The following is a 16,983-nucleotide window of genomic DNA, read 5'->3' as shown; positions in this document are numbered from 1 at the left end:
GGTTTGTCGAGATGTTCCATGCATCACCAGGTCCATAACGTGCGACAATACTGGGTCAACGCGAGTTGCCTTCTTTATCTGAGTAGCAGTGATGGGTGTATTCTCTACCTGTTCAAAGTAGAAGATTTCCTTGTGGGCACTATCTTGGTGTTTGACCGGCAAAGGCAACCTTGAGAGGCCATCTGCATTGCCGTGTAGAGTGGATTTCCGATATTTGATTTCATATGTGTGTGCTGAAAGTAACAATGCCCAACGTTGCATACGACTAGCAGCTAATGGGGGAATGCCTGTGTAAGGTCCAAAAATTGATGTCAGAGGTCGATGGTCTGTGAGAAGAGTAAATTTTCGCCCAAACAGGTACTGATGAAACTTCCGAATTCCAAAAACAATTCCTAATGCCTCACGTTCGATTTGGGCGTAGTTAGTTTCTGCTTTGCTTAGAGTGCGTGAAGCAAAAGCAATAGGTCTCTCTTCTCCTGAAGGCATAATATGTGACACGACTGCTCCCACTCCATAAGGGGAGGCATCGCAGGCCAATTGCAGTGGTAAGGATGGATCAAAGTGCGTTAGAACTTCAGAATTTAGCAATGCATCCTTAGCTTTGTTAAACGCAACATCACAGGCTTCAGTCCACTTCCAGGCCTTGTTCTGCCCAAGGAGCTCATGAAGTGGTTTTAGCAGTGTGGCTAACTGTGAGATGAACTTTCCATAATAGTTCAGGAGTCCTAGAAACGAGCGCAGCTGGCTTACATTTCGAGGTGGGGGAGCCTCCACAATAGCTTTAACTTTTGCAGGGGCCTTATGAAGACCTGCAGAATCAATGATGTGTCCCAAATATTCAACAGAGGGCTTGAAGAATTCACACTTGTCTTTGCGAACTCGTAGGCCATACTCTTCCAGTCTTTGTAGGGTAGCCTCTAAATTCTTTAAGTGATCCTCTTCATTTCTTCCAGTGACCAGGATATCATCCAGATAGCACTGAACTCCTGACAAGCCACACAAGATCTGGTCCATAGCCCTCTGGAACAGGGCGGGAGCAGATGTTATTCCGAAGGGTAGACGACAGTATCGATAAAGCCCCTTATGAGTCACAATAGTCAACAGCTCTTGGGACTTTTCATCGACGTGCATCTGTAAATATGCTTGACTCAGATCAATCTTACTGAACTTTTGTCCCCCAGCCAGGCCTGCGAAGAGGTCATCGATGCGGGGAAGCGGGTATTGCTCTGCACACAACACTTGGTTCACAGTGACTTTAAAATCACCGCAAATCCGGAGAGAGCCATCTTTCTTCACGATTGGAACGATAGGAGTGGCCCATGAGCTATGGGTAACTGGTATTAAGACTCCATTGGTGACCAGGCGCTCCAGGTCTGCTTCAACTTTTGGCCTGATGGCATATGGCACAGTTCGGGCTTTCAGATATTTTGGTGGACTGCCAGGTTTAATGTTCAATGTCACAATGATTCCCTTCATACTTCCCAAATCATCTCCAAAAACAGCAGCATGTTTCCTTAATATAGGGGTTAGACTGGTTTCTTCTTTAGTCATCCGGTGCACTTCTGCCCAGTTCAGTTGAATCTTCCCAAGCCAAGACCTACCCATTAAGGCTGGGTAGTTACCTCTCACCACAAACAGTGGCAATTTAGCCACCTGTCCATTGAGCTCCACCTTAACATCAATAGTGCCCAGCATAGGCACAGCTTCTCCCGTATACGTCTTCAGAACAGTTTTTGTTGCCTTAAGCGGAAGATGCTGTAGCTTTTCTTTATACACAGTCTCGGAGATCAGTGAGACGGCTGCACCGGTGTCCAGTTCCGTGCGTATACGTTTGCCTTCCAATAACGGGGTTACCCAGTATTCATGTGAGCCCATTGCCAAAGACAAAACATGCAGTGGCACTTCCTCTTGCGATGAGGTGTCACCTTGATCATCCTGGGTCTGCTCTAGGGTATGCAGGGTTCCTCTTTTTGTTGGCCAGACCACAGGCCTCTTTTTCTTTTGTTTACAGGCATACTCAATGTGTCCCTTTTTGCCACAGTGTCGACACACCAGGCCCTTACACCAGCATTCTGATGCCTGGTGACCCGGCTTACCACAGCGGTAACATTCTTGACTCTGCACAGTTTTGTGGGTCGGTTCTTGTGACACTTTTTGCACCCTAGGGGGTGCACCGATGTATTGTGCCTCCCTTGTAGCCAGTTCCATGGAGACAGCAATATCAACAGCCTTCTGTAAGGTAAGCTGAGCCTCTGTCAGTAGGCGCTTCCGTATAGCTTCACTGTACAGGCCACACACTAACCTGTCACGCAGGGCATCATGTAACATTTCTTTAAATTCACAGTGTTCTGCTAGCTTTTTTAAAATGGCTACAAATTGTACAACTGTTTCATCTTCCTTTTGGTCTCTTTTGTGGAACCTATATCTTTCAGCAATTACCAGTGGTTTTGGGGAGAAATGAGACCCCAGGATTTCCACAATGTCACTGTAAGATTTAGTCTCAGGCTTAACAGGGTGCAGTAAGCTGCGTAGCAGAGAGTAGGTTTTAGCCCCTACAACAGTTAAGAATATTGGCACCTTCTTCGCTTCTGTAATGTCATTTGCAATACCAAAAAGCTCAAAACGCTCAGTATACACATGCCACTGCTCTGTATTCTCATCAAAAGGCTCCAGGGGCCTGGTCAGAGTAGCCATGATTTTTAGTTTCACTTTCACAGTCAGTGCAAACAAGCAGCTTTTTTTCTTTGTTTGGTCTTTACCTTGACTTCTACTTCCTTCTGTTACTGGAGCAGCACCGGAGTCTCACCCTCGTCGCCAGTGTTATATCCTTGGGGCAGCCGGTGTAGGAAACAATCACTTGAGGCCAGAGAGCAGGCAGCTAACCAAAACCTCCATTTTATTTACATATCTACAGAGAGCTCCTCAGCCGGTTGAAACCGGTTGAGCTAACCCATAATAATCTAACTCAGTTGCCATAGCAACAAAACCATGACAACCAAATACACAACACTTTGTTTGAGGATCTCAGAGTGCTTTGCAGATGAAAATCCCCTGTGGGGTGAGTAATGATTATACAATTGGGAATCTCAGCTACAGAAGAGAGTTTGTGACTTCCTTGGGTTTGCATAGCAAGTCAGTGTCAGGACTCATGGGTTCTTTCACTGGCTCTAAGTGTGTATTTTAGTAGATATTTATATTTGCAGTGTTAACTCAGGGAATGTTCAGCAATGTCATATCTGTTATGTACTAAATGTACAATGGGAATGGGAATATTTTCACAGTGCAATAAAAATAATTGGCTATAACAGACCAGATTCTCAGCCGGTATAAATCAGCAGGGCTCTAAGAGCTGGTCCAGTTTATGTCAGCTGAGAATCTGTTTCCGTGTGTGCGCTCTCGTAGGTGGTTCACATTTCATTAAGGTAGCTTTGCATTTCGTTTCTCGGTGTATCTGTTCCTTTGGTACATGGTGTGCCACCTGAAACCTTAATGATACAGCCTATTAGTGCCTAGTGCCTGTAGTCTGGAATGATGGGTGCTTGATGTACAACAAAAGTTGAGCTGGATCACAATACATACAGAAAATAGGTATTTTCTGATCTGTGTGTGGGGGGAAAAATCTGTTTTAAAAATCAGTAACCTAATCTGGGCCTACAAACACAGAAATGCCTTTATCCTAAACATCTGGTTATTGGATGGTGACCTTACAGGTCAGAGCTAAGTGCCCTAATTGTGTAGTTCCGTACCTTAGCGTGTTTGGATTTCTTTTAGCTCCAATCTTAATTTCCTGGGTTTGTAATGCTTATTTTAGGGATAATGACAATATTCCTGTACTCGCTTTTATTCTTACGTCTTAAGAATGCCGATCAATACTCAACTTCAACTCCATTTTAATGTCTTCATCTCCAGACAGAACAAAGAGGTGGTGGTAGGAATGAACCTAGTTGGCAGGTTTCTCTTAGCGTCACAAAAGCAGCAAGTCTGCAGGAGGAATTGAAAAGAGGAACGGGCATCATCTTTGGGTCAATCAGCTCATGAAGGCTGTTCCATGCAGATAGGTCGTGGGGGCGTGGGGAGGGGAATAGAGAGGCAGGGTGGGGAAGAGAAGCTCAGAGCTCAGAGAGGCTGTGGAAGAAGCAGACAGATAGGGTGACAAGGCTGACATCATATGTGGAGCAGCAGCGTAGCTAGGAATGGAAATTTGGATGGGCCCCAACTTTTGGATGGATGGGCAATGACAGACTGTGCCATCCGCTGGCCATGCCGGCTGGCTGTGCAGCCTGGCCAGGGCGGGGAGCGCTGATTCCTTCGGCTGCGCCCCGACTCTGCAGCGGCGGAAGAGAGGGGGCCGTTGCCTCGTTGCAGGGTATGGGCTGCTTCCCTTCAGCTGGGGGCTTGCGTCTCCTGCAGGCCATACGGCCTGTGTGCAGGGTTGGCTCCGGCTGCACTGTAGGGGCACCATCAGGGGCTTGCCTGTGCACACAGCTAGGCCCAGACTCTGTTCTGAGTTGCCCAGCAAAGTGCATGCTCTCCTGGGAGCGCTGAGAGAGACCAGCCTCGCCGTTGCCACTGGACGTGCAGGAGACGAGCCGTGCAGAGATGCCGCTGAATGGGCAGCCCCTGAGCACCTGCTAGCTTAGCTTCTCCCCCGATGCCACGCCCTGTTCCTAGCCCTGGTGCCCCCAGACACAGGGCTTCACCTGCCGAGCTGGGTGCATGCCTGGGGCGGCTCAGAAAAATGGCAAGGCAGGACAGAGCGTAGCTTTCTCAAGGGTGGGCGCATAGCTCCGTCCTGGATTTCAGCTGCCTGAGTGATGCCAGCACCACACCTCTGTTCAGATTTGGGTGGGCCAGGATGCCACCCAACCCCACCTGTGGCCACGCCCCTGATGTGGAGTGGGCACTGGGCCATGTCATGAGAATACATTTAGATAAGTAGGGTGGGGCATAGTTTTGTAGAGCCCTGAAGGTGATGAGAAACTTGACCTTAATCTCATGGAGAAGGCAGTGCCAGCAGGAGGACTGATGTGGTCAGATCCATAGGCTAGGAAGGTGGTTTAGCTGCTGCTTGCAGTATGAACTGGAGGAGGAAAGAGCAGGACTTAAATAGATTCTGTAGCTTTTTGGTCTTAGGCCAGGTCTACACTACAAACTTGCAGTGGTATGACTACGTCACTCAGGGGTGTGAAAAATCCACACTCTTGAGCGACGTCGTTATCTCCACCTGACCCCTAGTGTAGACAGCGCCGGGTCAACGGGAGAGCTTCCCCCCAACCTAGCGACCGCCTCACAGGGAGGTGCATTCACTGCACTGTTGTGGGAAGCGCTCCAATCAGCATAGTAGGGTCTTCACTAAAGTGCCACAGTGGCACAGCTGCAGCGCTGTATGTGACAACAAGCCCTTAGATAATTTATGGTCCCCATCACCTCAGTATCTGAACACCTCATTGTCTTTTCCCTCCGAAGGCCCCTGTGAGGCAAGGCAGTGTTGTTAGTCCCATTTGACAGGGAAGTGAGGCAGAAACAGACACAGTGACTTGCCCAGGTCACTCAGGAAGCCTGTGGCGGAGTAGGGAATAGACACCAGGTCTCTGGCTAGCACCCCCTAACCATTAGACCACTCTCTGTCTCTGGAGAGTTTGTAGTACTCTTTGATGAGTGATGAAGGCTTGGATGAGAGTTCTAGCTGTGTGGCCAGAGGAAAGTTTGGCTCTCTAACAGTTAATAACAATGGTATTGATCAGATGTCTGTAAATATTAGTTTGGTTAATTAGAAGCTCACACTGCGGACATTTGTCTGAAAACTTAAACGATAACCGTCCACTTGACATTTGTCTGTTCATCCAACTGTTCAGCTCTGTTTTAATTGGGTATGAAGGGAAATAAACTTATAATTATCATCAAATGCGGATTTTTTAAAACATGCTGCCTCCTAGCAAAATACCATTTTCTCTGTTGTTTATTTGTGTGATTAAGTACATTTTCATTTTTTGAAGAAAATTGATTTGACGCAGCATTTTGCCATTAACTTGTCAGAGCTGGGCAGATTGAAGAGAGGAGCATTTTTGTAAAATTGTCCTCTGTAGTCTCATAAAAACAAGTCATTTGCCTCAGAGAAAGAGGTGATATCTGTAATGTAATAGGACAGATCCTTTTGTGTCTCTGGATTAGTTTAACATAATCTTTTTTTATTTTCATCCTTTAAATATTCCTCTTTTGTTGGGAGCAAATAATCTACTTGGAGGTTTGTGTATGGCTCTGTGTATACAAGCGGTGGGTGGGTGTGGAAGAAACAACTCTAGTAAATTACAAAGTTTTGTGTGTGTAACAGAGATTTAAGAGCTGCATTAAAGAACACTAACAACCAGTTCTCTAACTGCAGACAAAGGCACTTTTACATGTGTAACTGCTTTGGGGATACGATGTCTCAGCTGTAGTAAATTGTGAATTATAAACTTAATGGGGGCAGGCTCTCTCATTCTGGCTAGAAGGGGGGAAATCATTTTGAATGACCAATACATTTAAACATGTTACACTTTGCTTTGCTCAGACCACTGCTGGCCAATATTCTCTTGGTTTCCTTGTGCTCCCCCATCTGTCTGTCTCCATCGGTTGTCTCTTGTCTCATCCTTGGTCCCTGCTCCAAAGAGCTTACAATCTATCTTTTTATTCTGTGTCTGCACAGTGCCTAGCACAATGTGATCCTGGACCACGACCCAGGCTCCTAAGTGCCATGGTAACACAAATAATTAATAATAAAAACAAAATAAGTGGTCTTCAGAGTTGCAGCTTCTTTCTGTGCCACAGGATCGTTTCCCACCCAAATTCGTGTTGATGTGAACTGCAGTTAATGGCAACTGTTAGAACAAAATATTCTGATCTCCTAAAAGTATAGAGTTAACCAGCAGTTTACTGGCTTCTGAGAACAGTAACCAGTGTGCACTTCTTCCCGTATATTTCATGTAAAGAACTATAGATGTGACTGTTAGTATAACTGCTTAATTGCAAGCTGCAAGTACTCTGGGTAAAAAATCTGTATTATCTTTACATATTACTGTAGTGCATAGAGGTTCCAGCCCAGTATAGGGGACATGTGCCAGGTGCTGTGTACACACTCTGGCGACGTCTACACTTATAGTGGTGTATAGAATACAGGCACTACACATATAGCTACACGCTGCAGTGAAAGGCAAGCTACATCCACGCTCAGGGCTGGTGCAACCATTTAGGCGACCTAGGCGGTCGCCTAGGGTGCTAGGATTTGGGGGGCGCAATTTTCTTCTGCAGCGACCGTGGCAGCCGGATCTTCGGCTGCCCCGGTCGCCGCTGGCATTTAGGCGGAGGGAGCTGGGGTAGGGGAGTGCGGGGAGGACCGCCTGCAGCAAGTAGGGGGGGCGGCACACAGGGGAACTCCCCGCTCCAGCTCACCCCTGCCCCGCCTCCTCCCCAAGCAGGCCATGGCTGCTTCACTTCTCCCGCCTCCCAGGCTTGCGGCGCCTAAGCTGATTGGTGCCGCAAGCTTGGGAGGCGGGAGAAGTGAAGCAGCGACGGTGTGCTCGGGGAGGAGGCGGGGCAGGGGTGAGCTGCTTCACTTCTCCCGCCTCCCAGGCTTGCGGCGCCAATCAGCTTAAGCGCCGCAAGGCGGGAGAAGTGAAGCAGCGACGGCGTGCTCGGTGTGCTCATGCTCGTGCACGGAGCAGGGGTGAGCTGGGGTGGGAGGGGTGCCTCAGGGCGGAGGGTGGGGAGCTGCTGCAAGGGGGCGCCTCAGGGTGGAGGAGGGCAGCTGCCGCAGGGGCGAGTGGGGACGCCTCAGGGCGGGGGCACGGAGGGGGGGGGCGCAAAGTGGAAGTTTCCCCTAGGGCGCAAAACATCCTTGCATCGGCCCTGTCCACGTTTGTCAGGGCAGTGTGTAGCTACATGCAGCAACGACAGGCTCCAGCTGCGGGACATTGCTAATAATAGCAGTCTAGATGTGGGAGGCACTGCTGAGGTGTGCAGAGAGTTATATACTTTGGGGGTTCAGGCATGTAGGGCACTCAACTCGCTTTAGCAGTGTAGAAGGTGAGGCGCGGCTTTTTATATCCGTGCTAGCTGGGCGTGCAGTGTCAGTATTCTGCACCCTTCCATAAAGAGACAAAGGCCCCTGGGTTTGGGCAAAATGAACTCGTCCGAATTTCTGCCCGAGCCCAAATGCCCTCAGTTTGGGAGTGTTTCCCTCCCCACATATACCTCTCTGTGGCTGCACGGGGCAAGCAGACTGCAAATCACACTGTGATTCTGTGCCAGAAATTTAGACTTCCTGGACCACACCATCCCTGGTGTAACTCAGCTAGAAGTCAAAGTACTAGTAGTAATAACTTTGAGATCAATCTATTGTAATCCAGAATGACTAATTCTTTCTGTGTGTGCGTGTGAGAGAGACGCACACACACTTCAGGGTGCAATCCAGACCAGCAAGGGGCTGTGTCGCCACTTGACCTGCAACCTGGGGCGCCTCACAATGCTATGCTGCTGTAGCTCCCAACCTGGACTCATCACAAATAGCCAAACAGCATAAACTCTGAGTGTCTGTATAGCCACACCCTTAGGCCAGCAACTCTGACCCCAGCAGCACACCAGCCCCACTTGGGCTTTCAGCAGCATTGGTTACTACATGCAGGGTGACCCCAACACATTTCCAGTCCTGGATTCCCCCCCCCCACACACAAATGTGTGTCCCCCGCTGCGCAGCCCTCTCCTAGACTGTCCAGCTATATTGCGTCTGTTGCCCCTCTACAGTTTGCCATTTAAATGGAGTTACCCACTCAGCACTGGATTCGTTTTGATTAAAGAATAAAACAAGTGTATTTAGCTACTAAGAGATTTTTACGTGAGTACCAGTAATGAGGCATTAAAGTCAGAAATGGCTACAAGAGAAATAAAGGGAAAACATTTTCTAAACTTAACATACTAGACTTGGTTCAAGGTACAGCTCTTACCACATGCTTCCAGCAACAGGCCTGACCAAATTCCAGGTCAGGATCTTCTCCCAGTGTCCAGAGGCTGTTTCTTTTGTCTTAAGTGAAAAAGAGAGATGAGTAGGAGAGAGAACTCCCTTTGAGTTGCATTCCTCAAAGCAAAGTTTATCCAAATAGTAAACATGCGTGTCTGGTGGTGAAAGATATTCCATGCTGTTTCTTCTCACTTCTGTTTGCTGAAATGTAGATTTTCCTTGTCTCCTGTCTTCCCCCTGTTTGCAATTTTTATTACACACGTTCCTTTGTTTAAGACCTGCTTGACCAGTCCTGCCTAATTGATGGTAGTGGGGTTGAACATATGCCACCAACAACATTTAGAGGGAATTTATCACTTTATATATAATGTTGCTACACACATTTCATCATATTATTGACCAGTGAGTTGTTAGTTTTCAAATGATACCTCACAAGGCATATTTTATACAAAGTCTATTACAATAATGTGTCGGGTGTGAATACAGGGGTGCATTTGGTCACTGTGTGTGTGTTTGTGTGTGTGTGAACTATATTTACCCACTTTCATTCTTACAGTTGGTATTTATAGCCACATCACATGCCCTATTGAGATGCATGTACTTCAAAAAGAGAAAAAAGTGGGGAACTGTTCCACATTTTACCTCCCCGAATTCTCAGGGCCCCCCAGAGACTGAAGATGGTATGATCCAGAGTGTGCTGTCATACAATGTTTGACAGGATTAGGAAGACTAAGTAGCAGTCATTGTTTGTCACTTTATGTAAGGTACATTCAGTGCTTTTTTCCCAAGGCTCGGGGCTCAACGAAACAGTCCTCTCCTTTCCCCGCCCACCCCCCTTCCCGTGTAAGTTATTTTTAACAAAGTGTCTCAAACGCACCACTCTCAAGGGCTCTCCGCTTTCATCCCGGAACATTTCACAGGTGGTTGGATGTGATTCCTCCAGAGAGGGAGGTATTTGGCAAGGGCTTTGTTTGGTATTGTTGGGGGAGCAAAGTGGGTGCAAGACTTTTCTGCTAAATATAGCCCACTGTGAGCCTGAGGCGCCTTTTACTTACCCCACCCTGACCCAGGAGCAGTCCCACAGAAGTCACTGGGGTCGAGCCAGCGACAGAGAGAGGTGAATTGGGACCTGTGGGTAGAATTGAGAAATGGTGCATCCTTTTATATAGTACAAAAGCATCTGCCTCAGTTAAATCCCTGTACGCTAACTTGGACCTGATCCAAACAATCCATTGAGATCAATAGAAAAACTTACATTAACTTCAGTGGGCTTTGGATCGGGCCATTAGACGCTCTAAGCCCTACTGACACCTGCTCCACGGACGTCTAACTGGGACGCTCGCACAGCATGGAACTGGAACTTAGACTTTCTTCCGGTTCCTAGGTTTGCAAATTATACCTACTTAGACACAGGAGTTGGCCAGTGTAATTACGACCAAGGGAGTGTGTAAGAGGAGCTAACATCGACCACCAAGCACGTCACTTCTGAATATGGTCCATTATCTTTAAAACATCAGTTCTAGAAAGGAAGAACGGACAGTACTGCCTCCGTTTGCTGGTATAGAATTAATTGCCTCTCTTTGGAGACACAACAGAATTTAAAATTGACCCTAACTGATTAAGCAGGACCATGTCAGTAGTCCTGAATCATTAGCACTAGCGAATGGTGTAGGGTACCAGCTGCAGTATGTACTCTGGCTTAGGAAGACAGGTGATAGAGCTGTAGTTCAGACTGTCTGCAAATGTGGTCAGTAGTTCAAACATCATTTATTTTTTTTGTACAGAGCTTTCACTATTGGCACCTTCCATTGAATAATTCATGTGGGATGTACGTTGCCAGAGAGTCTCTTCAAAAACTAAGTCAGAGGTAGCTTCCAAAGCTCCTTTTCTCTTCTTTGTTGTAAATCATATCTAATCTCTCCTGTCTATAAAGAGAGGCGATCAAAATAGCCTTGAATTTAGATCAATGACGGCTTTATCAGAGCTAAGTCTGTTTCAGTGGATTTAGCCAAGGTTTTTAGCTTTCCCAAAGCTTGTTACATGTTTATTAGAATCAACAGAACAAGACTTTCAATCTGTAGTACTTGTCTGGCCCACATCTCCATAGTATCTGAGCACTTCACAATTCATAATGTATTTACCCTCGCAGCATCCCTGTGAAGTAGAGTATTGCTATTATTCCCATTGTATGGACGGGAAACCAAGGCACAGAGAGATTAAATGACTTGCTCAAGGTCACACAGGAAGGCTGTCATGGAACAGGGGATCCAGCTCAGGTCTCCCAAGTCCTAGGCTAATGCCCTAACCACTGGACGACCATCTGTGTCCACCTTGTAAGCAGTGGACAAAAGCATCTGCAAATATTTGTTTGAATGTGCAAACAAATTTTGATTCAGTATTGTTCGTGACACTTCATGTGCTCGTTGGGTCAAGTTATCCCTTGCAGCAGGCCAGCACAAGACTAACGTACTGCCATGCCAAAATAGGCCTTGAAAGCGGAATTTTAGTGGTCTCTAGACTTTGAACAGGGGGAAATTTCACTTTACTAGCACGGATACTGGTGGGATGTGAATGATTAGCTCGAATGAGCAAATATTTGTGAAAAACCAGTTTTGAAATTCTCACTGTGTTGATCAGACGTAAGTTACACACAGTTCTGCTCCCTGATTGGATGGCTTGCCATATATTACTAACCCGCACTGCTCAAACTGTGACTATTACAGTCAGACGTGCAAGTCAAAATCAATACTTATTGTGTAGTTACCTTAGTTACACACAAGTTACATATTTCAGAGTGGTAGCCATGTTAGTCTGTATCAGCAAAAACAACGAGGAGTCCTTGTGGCACCTTATTTTAATGAGAGTTGCATGAAATACATTATATAAATTACTATGAAAATGATAAATTATGCCTGGAATTTTCAACAAATCTCATTGCTGGCCTAACTCTGCTCCCACTGAAGTCAATGGTTCAGACTCCCCATTGAGTTTGGCTAACACTGTGAGTCTGAGAATCCCCCACTTGCATGTTTAGTTCTAGTATGCTCAGTTTGAGCAATCTAAAGACAAAGAATTATTCAGTGCAGAAATTTGTAAAAATGCAATCCATCGAAGTGTCACAATCTGTTCAGACGTTTTGTGAGCAGGAATTAGACAAAACTAGTTTAATAGATTGTCAGAAATTATTTGCTAATCTCTAAAAGATTTAAATGATAGTCACTGGTGTTCTCAAGGTAGATTTCATTTTCATGTGAAGATATTATCTTTAAGATTCCCCTTTTATGATCAGGACAGAATACTAATATTTTATGAATAATTATGTATAATAGAGGCTATATTCACATATATAATCAATGGTAGCTAAACAAACTGCCCCTGCTGTAAGAACAGTTATCAGTCTTACTTTCCATATTTGTATATTCAAAATAATTGGACAGAACGTGCTTTTTTAATCACCACACTTCTGTCATTTTCCCCTTTAATGCTAAAATTAGTTTTATGTATTGGATCACGATAAAATCAATACTTTGTAATTCACTATAATCCACAAGTTAATGACAGGAAATTACTTTGACAACCCCAGTCAGTGAAAGAGCAAGGACAACAAGTGTTACTGATGCAATAGCAAATAAACTGTCCTAGGGCATTGCCACAACTTCACATGCTGTTCAGTTCAAAAACGCTGTGCACGCCGGTGGACTGCATGGTCTCCAAAGTCTGAAGTCAGCTCATCTACATGGGACTATCGAGGCCTTTTGCTGGGTCACTTTATTATTTATTAGTAACTTGAGCACATACTTAAATACATTGCTGAACTGGGGCCTATTTTAACAACAGATGGTCAGTGCATAAGGCAAATAGTGATCCATGGCTCAACATATGTGTGTCCTAGAAGACATCCTAGTATTGTTTTGAAGAGTGAGAGAATGAAGCAAACTTTAATATTCTTTGAAAATAGGGATTAGAATGTTATACTATCCTCTCCCCCGTGGAAGTATCAACCTCCGAGATAAGAATTGTTAAAAATATCCTTACATTAATTGCTGCTTTAGAGATGCTCAGTTGTTGTTCTTTTGCAAGGAAGTAGGTCATTCTATTCATGAGATTCCTACTGCAATGTAATTATTGTGAAAAACAGATAACAAATGGGTTTTGTGCTTAACTTGAATTAAGGCAAATTTAGCATAATTAAAGCTCTAACAAGCTATATTTATGTGTATATATCTATGACTTCCAGCTAAATCTTCAAAATATGCATTGAATTTTATTTTGGACCTATAACTATTCCAATACAAGTTTGAGAATTCATCAGACTCTTACTGCATCTAGCATAGGAAACTGGAATGGACAAATAATATCTTAGTTAATTAAGAAGCTCAGTTCTTTTATTACTTTATGTAACTTTAGCAGAATTTACTTGAAGATTTGCCATATTTTTTTCAATATTTTTGTTTTTTAAATAGAATTTTCCCATGCAATGGCATCAGTCAGATATCACCTGCTTTCTCTTTCATTTTCTGCTCAGTGAAATATAAGGAGGTGACACAAGGTCAGTCCTCATGGCTTGGCAGTCCACAGCTGGGCCACTCCTTCAGTGGCTAGTTGGGGGGGGGGGGCAGACCCACCCACTACTCCAGGCCCCAGCCCAAGGACCCTACAAACAGCAGCTTCCTGCTGCATCTTCCTTCCTGCTCACTGTCTCTATTCCCAGGCCACTTCCCTGCAGCCTCAGTTCCTTATGCTCCTGCCTCCAGCTCCTTTGCCCTCTTCCCAGGGCCTTGAGCCTGTAAGTCCTGGCAGCCCATCAGGAGCTCTCCCTAGCTCCTCTGGTCCCTGCTAGCACCTGCCCGTCCCCAGGTGCTGGTCTCTCTGTGGCCCTCTAGGAAGCCAGTCTTCTCCCTAGGGCTCCCTGCAGCAGACTAACTCCCTCTGGTCTGCAGCTTCCTTTTATATGGGCCGACTGGGCCCTGATTGGCTGGTCCAGCCATCGCCCTAATTATCTGCAGCCGTCACCCTAATTGGCTGTTTCCTCTGCAGCCCCTCCTTTGGCTGCCTGCCGCTCAGCCTCCCTAGGCTGGTTTTAACCCTCTCAGGGCCAGTACAAGGCACATGAGGCATAGAGTAGTATTTCTCTTTGACATGCAAGTGAAAATTACAGTTTAGTTTTACATGTAGTAGCACAATGCAGGGAGTATAGACCTATGCTTTTCTCTCTGTATTTCCCTTGCTTAACTTAATATTCAAAAGGGAATCCAATTCAAAGCAAGCACTTCTTAAAGGCTGTTGAAGACCCATGAACATGGCTGGAGAAGAAGGCATCTGTGTGTGGGTGGGGTGTGTGTGTAAGTCACAGGGTGTTTCTGTTTCTACTCCAGCCCACTGGCATAAGTTAGAACAGTTCAGTTAGATACTCTATATGCTTCTTTCTGATCTAAACAACAGTGTGACTGTGTACTTGTCGATTGCCACATTTCTTCCATGGCTGTATTTCAAAGTGTGTGTGAGACTTTGTACCCTGTATTTGTTTAGGTATGGAAGATGCTATGTTAACAGAAGGTATTATTGATTATTAAATGGGCACTATCCAAATTGATCCAAACCTTTAAAATTGGCTTAGTTTAGTTTAATAATCATGACAGCGTTTGGGCTGGATCTCATTTCTTCCCACCCAGTTTGTCTATCCCTATTTTTATCTGACAGATTTAAAGGCCATTCACTCCTGTCCCCATGGGATATACACTCTCACGCACCCGTGTAGGCCTGGCACAAGCAGTGAAAGAAAACAGAAGTTAACAAATGACTAAGCATGAATTCATATGCTAGTAAATGTTAGTAAACAAGGCTGCAGCTGCAAAGTCATTACACATGACCCTTAATATTTCTTTATCTACTACCTGCTGGTTATTTACAAGGCCACTTATGAATTTCATGCTTTGTCCATTGTTAACCTCTGTTTCGTTACTTCTGTTTCCTTTGTTAATGCAAGGCCTTTAACCCATAACATTCTGATGCTCTAAGCCTCCTTAGACTGTCTTGTAAAAGTGCTTTCAGTGGCGCTCTTTTAATATGCCAGCAGGCACACGTTAATGCCGCAAGTGAAATCTTTGCAGTGATGCCCTATGGGGAGGTATCCTTTATAAATCAGGTCTCTCTCCATGAAGGAAATGTGTCAGATTACATTTGGGATCTAATGTAGCTTGCGGAAAGTGTTACCTGAAAGAACACCCATCCATCCAAAATTATGAACAGATCTAATCTCTCCCACAGTGAAAAGTGGATCCTTGACTACTGTTTAAAACATAATCGCTGTACATTGATAAAAGAACTGTTTTTCACTAGTCCACTGCCTCTTACCTATGAGAGAGACATCCATATAAAATGATGGCAGATGTCCCAAAGGCCAAGCATTTTGTCTTCAATGCCCTGTGCTGAATCTAGCAGTGCCAGTAGAATTGATAAATGGTGCTCTCACTGTTAATCATTTTCAGTTCTTTGCGATTATCTTGATGTTTAACGCCATAGTGCATGACACGAAGCAGGGTTTAATTCTTTGGTATGACATGAGTTATCTTACCTCTGAAACTCTCAGCTGGTGATAGCATGAACCTGCAATGCATTTGTAACTAAACCAGAAATCCCTTGGGAGGATACTCCCAGTTCCAATAAGATCCTATGACTGACCTAATGAAGCCCCGGATTTCTGTATTGCTCCACGTGGGACTGCGTGTACTCCATTCCCTAGGAAAGAGTGTAGCAAAAGTCACAAATCCAGCTGCCATAGCAATGAACCTATAAGGGGACAGCTCGTCTGAGTCACCAAACAGCCCAGTGCTGGTGCAGCACCATGGAGAGCTCCTTGGATGTCCCTTTGCCACACAGCAGTACAAGTCTGCAAAGTATTTTTGAGTCCTCTCGCCAGCACCCAGCATTCCCGCGGCTGCTAGTTCAGCGCTTTCAGTGGTAGCAAGAGCAGACTGGCTAGTGTAGAATGTTCACTGGTGGCCACAGGTGTTTTAACCACCATGTCTTCTAGGCTTACTCTGAGCAATGGTAAGTAATACGGTGCTGAATGCACCAGTAGCTGGTCTCCACTCGTGCTCACACCATTTCTGTGATCAGTAGAACTGAACTAGTGGGTACAACAGTGGGAAACATTGTGGGAGAGGGAAGGAGACTGGAGCAGGACCCTTCCCTAAGGGGCCACATTTTAAGAGCCGTGTCACCAGATAGTCCCACATAACCCTGCATGACCTTCCTGTAATTGGGTAGAAACAGGGAACTATCTAGTTTGTGCATGGACAAATGACTTGCATTTGCAAAGGTGAGCAGCTGGCTCAGAAAATAGCTTCCCTTTAGTCTGATAGGTGGGTCTTTGGTGACTCCAACCTTCATGGGGCTGAGACTTGAACTGGGGGCACTAGGGTCTGAAATCAGCAGCTCTGCTATTTCAGCCAAAGGCGAGTATCTAACTCATGTCACTAGTGGCTGCACCCCTATCTGCTGTGCCGGTTTCTTGTCACAAGAGGGCTCAGCAACCTCCATTTGTTGCCAGTTAACGTGCTGGGAGCACAATTTCAATCCAGTAGAAATCTGAAGAAACTTCTCTATGGTGTCTTGAATTAAGTCAGTCACAGGAACAATGCAGGAGCTGAGCACTCCTCATTCCTCTCACATGTTCCTTCTACAGCAGTTGTGCAGTACTGATGAGTTTCTCAGCAGTCCCTAAATAGGAGGGGATGTCTTTTTTTGTAACAGGGATCTGGAGTAGAGACTAGCTGATATGAGCATCTTAAAGGCAGAATAAAACTAGTGGAGAACTGGAATAATAGACCATTCAGAGAGACTGTTTTCAACGTGTGCTTTTCAAACATGGATTCCCCTGTATTGTCAGAAGGCAGGGCCAGTTTTGTTTGCCACGGGTGGCCAAAACTGTGACTTTGACTAGATTCTGTTTTTGAATGACTCTTGGTTATTTATTATTACTTTTTAAT

General features: G+C 45.4%; 1 protein-coding gene across 2 annotated transcripts in view; it reads left to right on the top strand.

The window, feature by feature from the left end:
• Positions 1-16,983, top strand: part of ARMH4 (armadillo like helical domain containing 4) — a 123,289-nt gene that overhangs the window by 91,470 nt on the left and 14,836 nt on the right. The window lies entirely within an intron of this gene.

Source organism: Mauremys mutica, chromosome 4 (genome assembly GCF_020497125.1).
Source record: "Mauremys mutica isolate MM-2020 ecotype Southern chromosome 4, ASM2049712v1, whole genome shotgun sequence".
Lineage (NCBI taxonomy): Eukaryota > Metazoa > Chordata > Testudines > Geoemydidae > Mauremys > Mauremys mutica.
Note: the sequence above shows the minus strand (reverse complement) of the source record. Positions and strands in the feature narration are given on the sequence as shown.